Below are 14,921 nucleotides of genomic sequence, written 5' to 3'. Positions count from 1 at the left end.
CTCCCCCACATTAATAATTAATAATAATTTTTAAAAGTACTACTGTCTTGCCCAGGCCAAGCTGTAGGAACATTTTCTCAGTTGAAGTTCCCTCTTCCAAAACAATTCTAGCTTATTTCAAGTTGACATAAATTTAGCCAGGGACAGTCATTCAAATCACATCTTTAAATTCTTACAGAGTAAAAACTATTAAATATGAGGAAATGAACTACCATAAGTTAACAACTATATTCCATGTCATGAAATAATCAAATAAGAAGTATGAATGTGTGTGTGTTTAAAATATCTAAGGAAATAAAAGCTAAAGAAAGTCTAGGAATGGTGGTGTATGTCATTAACCCTGGCACTCAGGAAGCAGAAGCAGGTATCCTAGGGGACAGGAGTGTAAGGGCAGCCTGTATTACATAATAAGGTCCAGGCCAGCCATGGCTAAACACACACACACACACACACACACACACACACACACACACAGAGAGAGAGAGAGAGAGAGAGAGAGAGACAGCAACTCTAAAGAAATCATGAGCTATGAATTACATTCTATTATAAAAAGGAAGATTTGAAAATTAGGCAAATACAACTATTTTTTCACAGAGAGAGAGAGAGAGAGAGAGAGAGAGAGAGAGAGAGAGAGAGAGAAATGAAAGAAATAAGACATTAAAAAATGTAAAGTCAATAGACACCCTAAGGAGCAGAGTAGACATGACTAACTAGAGGTGCACGGACTATTTGAAGATAGAACTGAATGACGCTTTTAGAATATGACATAATTAAAGGAGAAGACGGGCGTAGAAATAGAGAAGAGCATCAGAAACAGAGGGAAAACTGAAAATACTTTATAAAGACCTAATTGGCTCTGAGACTTCACCCCCTCGTCATGCACACACACACACACACACACACACACACACACACACACACACACATACACATTCCTTTCGTGTTCTGTTATACCCTCTGATTCAGTTTTTCCCGTTCAACTTTGAAGACTGTAGTGAGGGAGCTGGATAGAAGCCTGGTAGACAGACAGATAGGGAAAGGGGCTACAGATAGATGACCTCCTTCCTCACCCTCCTGAGCTGGGCTTCTACTCCTATCAACAAGCCCTGAGGCACTGCCCTCCCTCTCCCCACATGGTTTTCTTGCTTACTCCTCCAGGCTGCTCAAATGTATTCAAGGCCAATTCTAAACACCCATCCTTAAAGCTTCGGGCCTATAAGTTCCCCTTTCTTCATTTAAGGTGACCAAAATTAGGGGAAACGGACGTGCCCTATGACACCAAAACCATTACAATGTCCAGGCCAGCTCCCTTTCTGCTCTGCATCTTTGTCTATGAAGAAAGACTTTTCCTTTTCTTGTTTACTTTTCTTGCTTCTAGCTTCAACCCTGGGAAGAGCAGAGGCAGCTAAGTACGATGGTATGAAGGTGGCGTAACCAGATGATGAAGTCGCCAAAAATACGGAAGTCGGTGTTGCCCATCCCCTCCCACAGAGTTCCTGCCCAGAGCAACGCGGGGTCGGGAACTGGGAATCTGAAACTTTAAGTCAGAGTTTTCATTATTAAACTACCCACACTTTTAAATTGATGAACCGAGACCATTCCTGTGACCCGAAGTGATGGAAGAAGAACTTTTTATAATCTAGAAGTTACTGGAAAATCTATCTGGCTTAACAAGCCCACTGGGTTGGTGTGAACGAGCCACAGGAAGGGACATAAAGTTACTTTAGAGCGCACCCAGCTGAGCTCATCTCTTACTCCGCGGCGGTTACGCCTGCCCAAGAACACGCTGAGGAATAATGGCTCCAGCAGTCCAAGCTGTTTAGAGGACCACGAAAATGAGAGATAAAAATCTTGACTTCCTCATGAAGACCATCTAACAGATCCTCTGCCATCACTACCATTTAAATGGGCAATCCTACCTGGAAGAGAATCTCCTGTTTCAGAAAGGTTTTTCCAGAAATCCGAGAGAGGGAGAGAGAGAGAGAGAGAGAGAGAGAGAGAGAGAGAGAGAGAGAGAGAGAGAGAGAGAGAGAGAGAGAGAGAGAGAGAGAGAGAGAGAAGAGAGAAGAGAGAAAGAAGAAGAAGGAGGGAGGAAGGGAGGGGAGGAGGGAGAGAGAGAGAGAAGAGAGAAAGAAGAAGAAGGAGGGAGGGAGGGAGAAAGGGAGGGGAGGAGAGAGAAGAGAGAATAGAGAAGAGAGAAGAGAGAAGAGACGAAGATGAAGTAGTGAACGGAGGAGTAAGTAGGGAGGAGGAGAAGAGAGCATAAGAAGCAGGGAGGAGGGAGTTAGAGGGGAAGACAGAAGAGAGCAGAGAAAGGAGAGAAGTCAGAGCGAGGGATCCTGGGGAAAGAGTGAGAGAAAGGCGAGCACGGAGGAGGGGAGGTGGAGGGAGCAGAGAAGAAGAACAGCCGAGCGAAAGCCATCTCCGAGGATAGGCTAGATCGGATAGCGCTCTATGAGACTGATAAGGCCCCATCCTGGCTCCTGCACGTCAAAAAGAAATGGCTGAACACCTATCAATCAAAATGTCACCACTCTGGCTGAGGAGTGAGTGATATGCAAGCAAAAGCACGCCAGTCTTTCTGTTGCTGGCAGCTAAGATTCCCCGAGGAAGCTATGAGAACCGCAAGGCAATGGTTCTATATAATCACTGCAATTATTAAGGGGACTTGATAATTCAGTATCTACATGTAGTAAGTCAGCCTTGAAATCACTTGGCCCAACTGGGGTTAACCCATCATGCTAACCAAATCATGCCCCAGAGTGGCATGGCGATGGTGGACACATTCTGGTTCCTTCGTTTTGGCAGTTTTAAAAGCCTTTTCCAAGGGCTGGAAAAAATGGCTCAGTCATTAAGAACACTTGCGGCTCCATTATGAGGAACAGAGTTCAGATGCCAGCACCCATGTCAGACAGCTCACGTGTGCCTGTAACTCCTGTTTTGAGGGACTCAACACTCTCTCCTGGACGCTACATACTGCGCGCGCGCGCACACACACACACACACACACACACACACACACACACACACACACACACACACCCCAAAATAATGCTTAAAGCAAGAGCTTTCTAAATTCGTTCACTTGTTCATTAATTCTCTTTCATGTTCATCTTTTATTCCCATTGCCTTTTCCCTCTGTGAGTTTCAACTGATTCGTTTCACTGTGTTCCAGGAAGGCACAACACTTAGTTTATATGGCAGCATTTTAGGTTTCAGAAATGGTATCATGCTATAGTTTAGTGTACATTTGCTTTGCTATGCTTTTAGAACTTTCCTTTTTTATTTTTTTTTCAGCCAGGTACTGTGTTACCACCCAGTTTCCTGCTCCTAACTTTCTGCATGGCACTCTACAGTGTGTATCCATCACCCCATGATGAGAAACAAACAGGCTTTCTCCAAACAACGTGGAGTTTCCATCCAAACTCTGTGATGGAAATCTTCATCTGTCACCATATTAACCTGTGTGATGAGGTCCCTGGGGGATGTAATTCAAGGGGAAATGCCGGGTTGGAAGTCAGGGAAGCCATGTGTCTGGTCTGGAACTGCAAGCTTCGCGAGCAGCAGCATATTGCTCTTCCGGGCAGCGGCATCCATCACCCTCCCACGGGAACCTCCCTAGCATTTCTCCTCTCCACATCTCACCATGCACTGCACAGCTTTCACAACTTTTGTGCCAAGTGGAAAATAATAACTATCTCTTCCAAACTCTAGGTCCCTGATTACTCATAAATTTGAGCATCTCTTCACATATTTTTCTAGCTTCTTGGGTGAAGAGCTGATATTCTTTGTCCATTTTCCTGTTGGGGTTTCTGGGTTTCCCCCTCCCCCTTGTTTTCTCTATTTCTTTATACAGTTCTAGATATTGAACTTTTGTTGCTTTATACATTGCTAGAATTTCCCTTCACTTGCTCTTTTGTCTGCCCTTATCACTGAGCAGAAACCTATGGTTTTATGTAATCAAAGCCGTCATGTATCGCTTGACATTTTTTTTTTGTCTTTGTTGCTTCATTTGAAAACACTCTTGCTTCTGATATATTTTGCAATGTTACCTTGAATTAACTGGTATTTTTAATGTTTAAAATGATAGTTCGTCTGGAGCACAGTTTTGTACATGATGTGTATAGCCATGTAGTTTACAAAATTTATTTCTTTTCTACAAATAATTGATAAGTAGGTAGTAATAGGAAACACCACATATGAAATGGCATGTGTACTCAGGAATGTTCAGCAATGAACATATTAAGAAATATGGAAGGTGTGGTTCTATGCACTGGTAGGATATGCTCAGTACACAGAGTCAGAGATTCAAGAGTTAGAGGCTAGCTTGGACTACACTTTTAGGGTTTAGTGAGATGGCTCACCAGTTAAGAGCACTTGCCTCTCTTTCAGAAGACCAGTATTCTGTTCTTAGCACCAATATGGCAGCCCACAACTCTCTGTACTCCAGTTCTGTGTCTAATGCCCTCTTCTGGCTTCCACAGGCAGTGCACACACATGGTGCACTTAAACAGGAAAAACTCATACAACTGACCTAAAATATTAAAGTCCTTTATAAAAAAGAAATATGCAAAACCTATATGGAAAAGTTTACTAAAGGATACAAAATAAACAAAATTGTAATACAAATTAAAACAAAAATATATTTAAAATTTCTTGACGAATTAAGAAACATGACACTGTGACAATTCACTATTGATGATGTTATCTATTCTCCCAAATGAAACTCAATGCAAATCCAATCAAAATCTCTGATAATACTTCAAACGAAATGTTAATTGCATGAATGCTTAGTTTGGGGGGAAAAACTGTAAAAGTATCCCCAAAAATTGCTGCAAAAAAGTTTGCCACATTGAATATCAAGTATACTATGAAAAGTACAATAAAAATTAGTATCAACAAAATCAGAATCATAATGAGGTAGTAGAATATTAGTGTGAAATAAGGCCCACATGCTTATTTTCACAGTTAATGATAAAGTGATTTTTAGATTTTAAACTATATCACCCAAAAAGAAAATCTGAGTAATTTGCCACACACTAAGAAAAAATGTTATATTTTCTTTATAGATATAAAACTAAATCTCAGAAGAATGATAAGCTGAAATAAAACCAAGTATCAAAACTCTAGAAGGTGCCTGTATTGTCCTTGGCTGGTGCCTTAGTTTGAGCGGGACCCCTGGGCCCAAATCTGCCTATCATAATGTTCTACTTGTAGGTTTCTAGGACCCTCTGGATCCTTCTACTTTGCTATTCTCCCATGCTTCTCTCATCTAGAGTCCCAGTAGGATGTCCTCCCCTCTGTCCCAGTTTCCTGGTAAGTGAAGGCTTTCGTGGGACATGCCCCTTGGGCTAGTATGCAGATATAAGTGGGATATGACTTTCTCACGTACTCTGGTGCCTCACATTTGACCATGTTCCCTGAAGGGGGAGACCTGGTGGAACTCAGAGGAAGGACAGCAGGTTACCAAGAAAAGACTTGATACCCTATGAGCATATACAGGGGGAGGTAATCCCCCTCAGGAACAGACATAGGGGAGGGGAATTATGGGAAAATGGGAGGGAGGGAAGAATGGGAGGATACAAAGGATGGGATAAACATTGAGATGTAACAAGAATAAATTAATAAAAAAAACTCTAGAAGGTGGCTTTTCTAAAAGTGTAACAGTAGAGTGTACAAGGTCATCATGCAGTAAATAGTCCAGTATCTCAGCACATAATGAGATTTGAAAATAGACCCTTTAGTATCAGGTGATTAGGTAAGCCCTATTCCAGAACAAATGTTTTTAAAAAGTGACATGTGAAGACAAGAAGAGAACAACCAATGTGTTAGATATCACAAGAAGCCAATGGCCTTGTCTTTGGCACCAAGCATATGGTGCTTTGGTATGGCCACACTAGCAACCAGTACTGGAGTATGGAATCTGGTTTTGTGGCAGAGGTTGGTAAACCTTCGATAAAGGATAAATGGCAAATAATTTTGATTTCATTAGCCAAAGAAGCTTTTGTTTTTGTTTTCTGTGAGTTTAGCATGCTACTGAGGTGCGCAGGCAGCTATAAACAGCATACAAACGTATAAGTAGGGCCTCTCCTAATTAGACTTTCTTGATGACAATTATGTGGAGTCATTTTTGCCTGAGGGACTGCATAACTGATTAACAGTAACATCGCTGAATTTTGTTCAGTGATAGAGAAGCTATGCCAGGAATCCTGCATTCAAGGTCCTTTCCAGCAGTGCATTTACCTGCAGAGTCAACAGTGGCTTCAGAAGATAGTTGAAAGCACGCAGCTCTATCCCCAGACATAGAATTCACTTGCTTGCCACTAACATCTGAAGCTTAACTTCACTCTTCATTTCTTCATAGATTGACTTATCTGATAGTTATTTAGAGTAAGCATTAGATTATTTGTGTCTTTGCACATTAAAAACTTTAAAATAAGGCATAGAATTCTTTCCTTCCCATCTTCCAGGGGGATGAATTTTGCTACCTCACTAAGTCCATGCCTTGCATATAGTCCACTCCCTCATCTCTTCATTTTCAGGCTTTTCATAATCTAATGCATGCTATACAAGGCAGCCTTTTCCCAAGCCATGATTTTCTATGTTTCACCTCAGTCCTCAAAAGTATTTTTAGTTTTTTATTGCCATCCCTACAAAATACAAATTTCTTTACCTCAGAATTAAGGAAGGGTTCCCTCAGACCAGCTCCAGGAACAGTGAGGAAGAAAGAAGAGAAAGTCTTGGTGGATCCAAAGCAGGGAGAATTGAGTAGGCAGTGAACAGCAGGTTAGGGGAAGCAAGCCATTGGGGAACAACTGACTATAGCAATCAGCAGTTGAGGAGAAGTTGGGGAATAGAGTAAAAAAGAAATACTAGACCCAGACATATGCAGTACAAACGGAAAGGTCTTAAAGCCCAGGAAAACTTTATTTTTCTGTCTCTCTCACATGCTTACTGTCTGTCTGTCTCTGTCTCACTGTTACTTCTTGGGACAACCCCAATATTTTACTTAAAGTGAAGTTCAATTTTTTTCATTACAGATTACATTATGATTTTTCTCATCTTTTACAATCAACAGGACACTCAAAAATCAATAAAGCAAAAGAAAAGTCTAACAAGGAAATGTGAATAGTTCTGTATAACCTACAATAAAGCATACAGCAAAAATCAATCACTATCCAAGCAATGGTCAGCATAACCTGATTATTATTTCTTGAACAATACTCAGGAAAGTTTAACCATAAATTTCCCAAGGCTAAAGCCATTGTGTTTACATAACATAGCTTGAGCTAAGTGTTCTCTAACAAAGAAAAAATTTGACTTTGAGTCACAAACAAACAGGTGTGCTATCTAAGCCTAGACTTAGTGCCAAGGGACCCTCTATTGGAAAATATCTGTAAAGCATGACATTCCAAGCCCACCTTTCGTTGCTTTCAAAGCAGATTCTAAAGAAACTTTTCTACAGCTAATAGTACCTAGCTAGATACTCTTATGTCAAGGTCCTAACTTTCTTCCAAGCAGTGTATGTCTGACTTCACACACTCAGAGCAAAAACTCCATCTGTGGGAAAAAGTTTTCCCAGTGTAAATTTCATTAGGGCTCATAGTCAAAGTGAGAAATAGAAAGACAATTTTGGAAGAAAAATCAGATTACAAGGTAGTTTTTTTTTTTTAGACAAAATTATACCTGGACCATACATAATTTTTAAGGGTAATGTGATCAGCTGGAGATCTTTGGAACTTTGTCAAGTGAAGCCTCAACAGCTCTTATGGATGTCTAGAGGTCATGCTGGACAGTTGAAGATCTCTGGAATTTTATTAAGCAAAGCCTCTACTTCTTGTCCTCATGTCTGTGATAGGAAGGGATGTAGATTATTCTTAGTAAGTAGTAAGTAGTAGATGAAACAATGAATGAATGTAGACCAAACCTCCCTGTAATTATGTTAATGGAATACTAGAACAGAGGACTGACTCTAGGCATTCCAACACACAAGATTTGGTCACCTGATATCTCAATGGTACAGAGATAAGTGGTTGGACTAGGAAGGAGAATTATTGAGCAATAGGACTATATGAACTCTACAGAGGAAGGGTGAGAGTAGACAACAGACACATACATGGTCAAGCAGTCTTAGTATAACAGTTGCCTAGTTAATCATGATATCAAGTCCCATCCTTCAGGGCCCTTCAGATAACAAGAAAATCAATATTGCTTGAGTGGTAGAAGGACTTTAGTTCCCATCATAAGATAATAGCTTCTGCTTGATGGATAACCTCAGTTCCCAAGAGGTAGTGATTTGCATGAAATGCTTGCCACACCTAGAATCATGAAAATATCTTAGCTACTCTTATCTTAGTGCTTTCAACCTTGGAGTAGGAAGAAATTGAGAGAGATTGGCTAAATTCAGAACTATTCAACCTCATGGTGAACATACCTTAAATGACCAGCATGTCTCAAGAAAAGTTTATGGTTGCAAAAGAGAAAGATTCATTATAAAAGGGAAGATGTGAGCCAGGCAAGTTGGAGAACACCTTCAATCCCAGTGCTCAGGGAGGCAGAGGCAGGAAGATCTCTGTGAGTTTGAGGCTAGCCTGGTCTACAAAGCAAGTGCAGGACAGCCAAGGCTATGAAGAAGGAGGAGGAGGAGGTAGAAGAGAAGGAGGAGGAGGAAGAAGAAGAAGAAGAAGAAGAAGAAGAAGAAGAAGAAGAAGAAGAAGAAGAAGAAATAGCAAAGCCTTTTTCTTCAGTTACCTGCTGGGCATATCAGACACAAGATTGGAGTCAGTGATACAACGAAAATGCTGTTGAAAGTCTTTGTTATAGTCATGCTACTTCATCCATGTGGTTAAACGTCTTTTATTTGGGCACAATAATGCACAGTTATGATTCTGTGCTCATGTGGCAGAAAGAAGAGGAATAGAAGTTTGAGGTTAGGCTGGGCACATGGTAAGATCCTGTCTCAAAATGAAACACAAAATAACAACAAAGTCTTAAATTCGCCCCATAGAACATCGGCACATTCTTGCCTCTGTCTCTTCCTGGTACTACACCTCTCATCTCTCTGTGTGGCCTTCCCTACCTTTATGACAACTGTCTACACTGAAGCTCAATTCTACTCCCATTTCCTAGGGCAATTTCCCCCAAGCAAGACGTCTTCCAAATTACTCCGAAACTCCTTGCCTAGCCATTCATTAGTTACTTTGGAATGTGTTGCTGGAAATTGTTATCTTTTGATTAATATGCTTTCTCTCCCCCAGTAGGATGCCCATAATTTATCAGTTCCTGTGAAACTGCAACTACAGTTGTTAGCTTTCATACAATAATTACTTAGAGTACTGAGACAATGCATTTGGAAGCAAAACCAACATTTGTTCCCAGTACACTCGAATGACACCTTCCTCTGTCTACAGCCATTGCTTGCTGAACAAGGGATCTGACAGGGCATCAGGAGCCAGCACCCTTGCTAGACTGATAATGAATCAGCAACACGCCCATCAACATTTTCCCTCCCATCAGCATGTCAAAATTACACATTCATTTGTGTGTCAGTTCCATCGAGCCCACCAGCTGCTGCTAAGGTTTCCATAATCTATTTGCTTTTATTATTAATGACTCTGGCATGTTGAAATTGGACAGTAGAGGGAAAGGGATTAGGAGGTCTTCCTGGATTCTCTGTGTAAACTGAAAAGTGTCCTCCTAACGGAACCCCTGATAACCGTCAAAAAAATGGGAGAGGAGTTCAAAAGCCAACAGACATAGAAATAATATGCTGAATTTAGGACTCAAAGCAACTAAAGGCGTACTCTATTCAGAAAAGATAAATTTGCTCAAGTGTTGTCACCCATAAAAAAAAAAAAAAAAACACCATAAAAAAGCCCCTTATAGCCTTTGCATGCCAGATGACGCCTCCTCCAGCCCTATTCCATGCCACAGCACCCTTATTGATCTTCTGTTTTCCATTTCCGTATGTGGGTGGGGGAGGGGCTGCATATATATGTGTTTGTTTGCAGGTATGTGGAAGCATACTCATGTAGGCGGTGCTGTGTGCATAGGCATGTTTGTGCACACATGCCTCTCTCTCTTTGTATGCATGTGTGTGTTATTGTGTTACATGTGCATGTGTGTGTGTACACATCTATGTGGTGGCCTGAGAATGATTTTGGGAATCATTTTTGATCACTCATCTACCTTATTCAGTGAAGCAGACTCTCCCAATCAGAGTTAGAGCGACCCAAGGTAGCCTGTCTCACTAGGCAGCTTGATTTGGGGGAATTCCCTTGTCTCTGCCTGAGGCTGGAATTATAAGTAGACCAGCATGTCGACCTGGCATTAAAGTTAGTTCTGGGGATCCAATTCAGGTCCTCAGGGAAAGTGCCTAACCACCGAGCGATCTCAGTGTTGGGTCCATTGCTGACATGCTATTGTGCTACCTTCCACCCTGTATTCAATTCTTATTTGTATGTCTGTAGCAAATGGAATATAATTTCCTCAAGACAGGGACATTTTATCCCCGTGATTTCAGTTCTTAAAGGACTATCCAGCAAAAGTAGAGACCTTCAGTACTTAAGCTGAATAAAAACCTCATGACTCCTTGTGGTTTTTCAACTTTGGATTATCATAAAGCCATTTCATAAGATGTAGGTTGGAATCTACACATATACAGGGACACAGATAGACCTACAGACAGACAAAGACAGAGAGGATGAAACACAAGAGACAGGGACAGATGGGAGGGCTGTGTCCTCAAGCAAAAGAACACCCTCAGCTACCAGACCTGGGAGCAGAATACAGACAAGTACAGCCATGCTGAGTCACTGACTTCAGCCCCATGACACTGACTCTGGACTTCCAGCCTCCAGAACCATAGAAGAATAACCTTCTGTTACTTTAAGCTATGAAGTTTACAATAAGTTGCTGTAGAAATTGCAGGAAAGTGAGATGGTAGGTAACTGGCCAGATTATCATAAGCATGTCAATTATGATTCAAAGCCAATTGTTCTTGTTTTAAAGCCAAGATATGTTTCCCTTTTCAAACAGTCAGGGATATTCTGAGCATGGCCCAGTTTCTGGTCATGAGCTTTTAGAAACTTCATTAGCTTTTTACTATTTACAGTGAATAGTGTTGACTTTCATATCCTTCCCACTCTCCTAACATAAACATATCTTCACATGACATTCCCAGTAGTACACAAAGAACTGTACATACATGACATCTTTTAGTGATCCTAACTTTAGGAAATAGATGCAATTATAATTCCCATTGCAAATGGAAAAAAATGGTTATACAAGTTTGCCCCTGAGAGGATATGGGGTTGACTCTAGCTGAGACTCCTAGTGACAGGGGTCATGGAGACTGAAAAAGCCATCTTCTAACTAGATGGGACTCATAGTAGAGGAAAGGGAACACCAATCCCCACAAAAACTTCTACCCAAAATTTACCCTGCCTACAAGATGTACAGGCATAAAGATAGAGCAGAGATTGAGGGAATGCCCAACCAATTCCTGGCCCAACCTGAAAAAGCTAACTCCTCACACTATTTATGATACTCCGCTGTACTTGAAGACAGGAGCCTAACTTAGCTGTCCTCTGAGAGGCTCCACCCAGCAGCAGATTGAGACAGATGCTGAGACTCACAGCCAAACATTGGGTGAAGCATAGAGAGTCTTGTGGAAGAGTAGGGGGAATGACAGAAGGACCCAGAGGGGACAGGAGCTCCACAAGAAGACCAACAAAGTCAACTAACCTGGCCCTGGAGGCTTACAGAGACTGATGCACCAGCCAAGGACCATGCATGGAGTTGACCTAGGCCCCCTACACATATAGGGCCAACAGGTACTTTGGTCTTCATGTGGGTCCCCTAGAAAGGGGAATGGGAGTTGTCTCTGACATGGACTCTGTTGCCTGCTTTTTTATCACTTCCCCCTTGTGGGGACTGCCTTGCCAGGCCACCAGGGAAGAGGATGCACTCAATCCTGAGTCTACTTGGTGCTGGTGTAGGTTGGGAGGGGGATCCCCTTATCTGAGAAGTAGGGGGGGTGAGGAAGGGAGGACGAGATGGGGAGGAGGGAAGGGAGGGGGCTATGATCGGGATGTAAAGTGAATGTAGGGAGAGAGAGAAGTTAAATTATCCATTCAAGGCCCTGCATGCTTGACTTTGTGGCATATATATCAAATTGTGCAGGTTACGTTTTTTAATTTTTAACTGGGCTCAATCTTCCTCTCGCATTAGCGTCTCCTCTTCTTAAGTTTTCCTTTATGCATCTCATAAAGTGTCTTGTCCAATACAAGTGAGGCATGAGTCACCAAGGGCCTTGGCGATATTAAAGCAGATGGAAAAGATAATAGAGTGAAATTATTTACTCATGCTTGACAAGCTAAGCGGAGGGTCAAGTTGGTACAACATTAAAGAAAAATAGACTTTGTGCTCCTTCTATGCCTCTTTGTGCAGAAATTGACTTCAGAGCTGGGAGAAAGAGGACAAGGATTGCATAGACTGGAATAGAGGTCCATTGAGCAACCATCAATCTTCACACTCAGCACTCAGGTGACAGTCATCTCTTGCCACTCTGTCACTAATGAGAATCAAGAGTGAAGTTCCATCTCTCCCACCTGACAAAGACTGCCCCCTCCCTCCCTTTCAATAACTTGTCACTCAGGTAAGGAACCAAAACAACTGAAAAGGTTGCTGGGGCCCTGACGACAGAGGTATTAAAAGAGCTTCTAGGAATGAACATCCGCATCCTTTGAGCTACCAGGGTGCCATCCCCACCCCTCCCATTATGGAAACCAGCAATCAATTTGTTGGAGAAGGATTTGCACAATAGTCCTATCATACACTGAATTGCCTGTGCCAGCTATCTGATACAACAGGTGACACTCATTTGTAGTTAGTGTCTTCCAGGTCTCCAAAGTCCTCATAGGTGTTGCTATTCAGTGTGTAATGCTAGCGTACACTTTCCCATGAGGTGTTTGGGGTCAGCCTGCTGATATCTCTATCTCACCTCATTCTTTTCTCACAAATGATTCATTAGCAAGGTGATTGCAACCACGGGGCAGCGAATATGTGCTAGCCTCCCTTCCATTTGTTCTCCCAGCAACACAGGTCTTGTCCATTTAACCCAGTGCCAGGCCCAGCAACAGTTTAAGTGCTGGAAAGGGCAAAGCACCAATTAAACCATGGGAAAGGCTTGATCTACAGGGTGAGGAGGAAATAGCAAGTCTGACCTTTTAGACTTATGCTAATGTGTAGGTCACCGGGATCCACTTAGGCAAAGACCTTTTTCTCAACCCCCTGACAAAATGAACAGAATCTCCTAGCTTAAGCAAACAGATCTTTCTAGGGAATCAGACTCGGGACATTTATATATTTATTTCTGAAATATTAATTTTGGTTTCACTTAATGAGAATATCTAGGGGACTTCAAAAAGGGGAAAAAAATAGGAGATGCTGGTATTATTGAGAAACAAGCCCTAAGTGACCCTTTGGTCAGAATAATAGAAACAATATCAAATAATTAAAAGTATACTTGTAGTTACCTGCATCCCACTGATAGGTTAGTCAGTCCCCCACTGCACATTATGGGTCCATCCCCAAGTCAAGTGCCAAGGTGAATAAATCTGGGCTGCTGTCCCTTAAGAAGTGACTCTGCCCACTCAAAAAGAGTTTGCCTTGCACTGCCGTGCCTCTCCTAGAAAGTTTGTGAAGCATTGGATCATTGCAGCTCACAAGCAATGACCCACCCCTGCCTTTCAGGAAGCCGCAGCCTTTGACTGGAGGGACTCATTTTCATCTGAGTTCATCTTGGGAGAGACTTGAAGGAGAGCAGACACCTCTGCCTGTAGCAGAGCTAGTCCTCATCCCCCCTCTGCTGTCCTCTCAAGAAGAAAGGTGCTCTTCCGTCTTTTGATGCCTTGTCACCTAGGTTGGAAGCCCTTTCTAGTGTCCCTTGGGTGAATTTCTCTCATAATTAGTAGCATTCAGCACTGAACTAAGTCCCTGTACCATGTGAGATCACGAAGCTGCTTGACCTGTGTAACTGACAGAAACATCTCTAGGGTACTTAGCCCTTGCCTGTGTTGTTTCCCCCAGCTAGAAACATTGCAAAGTGCACACTTGACTTGAACTTTTGCACAGCAACGCTTTAAGTAAGTGGAAGCAGAGCGGAAATGCTGCCTTCAGAGAAAACAGTTGCAGAAGAGGGGGCGAGGTCAGAGCACCAGCAGCAGATGGGGCTTGAGAGCCAAGATAGAAAACCCCAAGATAAGGTCAAACTCTAAATCATTAGTGACAGAGCTCCATACTGTCTTAACAGCTTTTACTACCTCTTGGTTCCAATTCGAAGTGCGTATTAAAGCAAGCAGCATTGCAAAGACCAGAGGGGCTAGAATAGTAAACTACCCATAGCTTAGTAATCGTTATGCGTTAATTATTCAGGAGCCTGAGCTACTCTTTGCAAACAGTAAAATCAGTGACAGGAAAGAAATATGGCTCCCCTTTGGAGGCCGAGAAGGAGGAGGGTTACTTGGCGTTGATGCTACCACGATATTTAGCAAAGCGTGACAGCTTTAGTAGATAAATAACGGAAATGTAGTATCATGCAAACTGTTAGCAATGTATTGGAAGACGCGAGTATTCCCTGTAGGGCATTTACATCGGATGTGCTATGATTGCGATATCTGCACAGTGATGCATTGCGTGTTTTATTCTCTTTATTATATGTTTTCATTACTTTGTGTGTTAGAATGCAATAAAGAAAGCCGAAGCAATAAAGGCTGATTGATAATAATAATCCTGCAAGGGTGCAACTTCCCCTTGAAAGCAGATCCGGAGTTGGAGGAACCAGTGGCCTCGGATCAGCTGTTCCTTTGCTAAGGTCTTATCTTCCTTTCTGATAGAGGGATGGTAATGGGTATAGAAAC

The 14,921-nt window shown here is 42.1% G+C and overlaps 1 protein-coding gene across 1 annotated transcript in view; it reads right to left on the bottom strand.

The window, feature by feature from the left end:
• The window catches only part of Epsti1 (epithelial stromal interaction 1), a 172,625-nt gene that overhangs the window by 14,874 nt on the left and 142,830 nt on the right, over positions 1-14,921 (bottom strand). The gene's annotated exons all lie outside the window — the stretch shown is intronic.

The sequence above is a fragment of the Acomys russatus genome, chromosome 18 (assembly GCF_903995435.1).
Source record: "Acomys russatus chromosome 18, mAcoRus1.1, whole genome shotgun sequence".
Classification (NCBI taxonomy): Eukaryota; Metazoa; Chordata; class Mammalia; order Rodentia; family Muridae; genus Acomys; species Acomys russatus.
The sequence above is the reverse complement of the archived record's forward strand: the minus strand, read 5'-3'. Positions and strand labels throughout refer to the sequence as shown.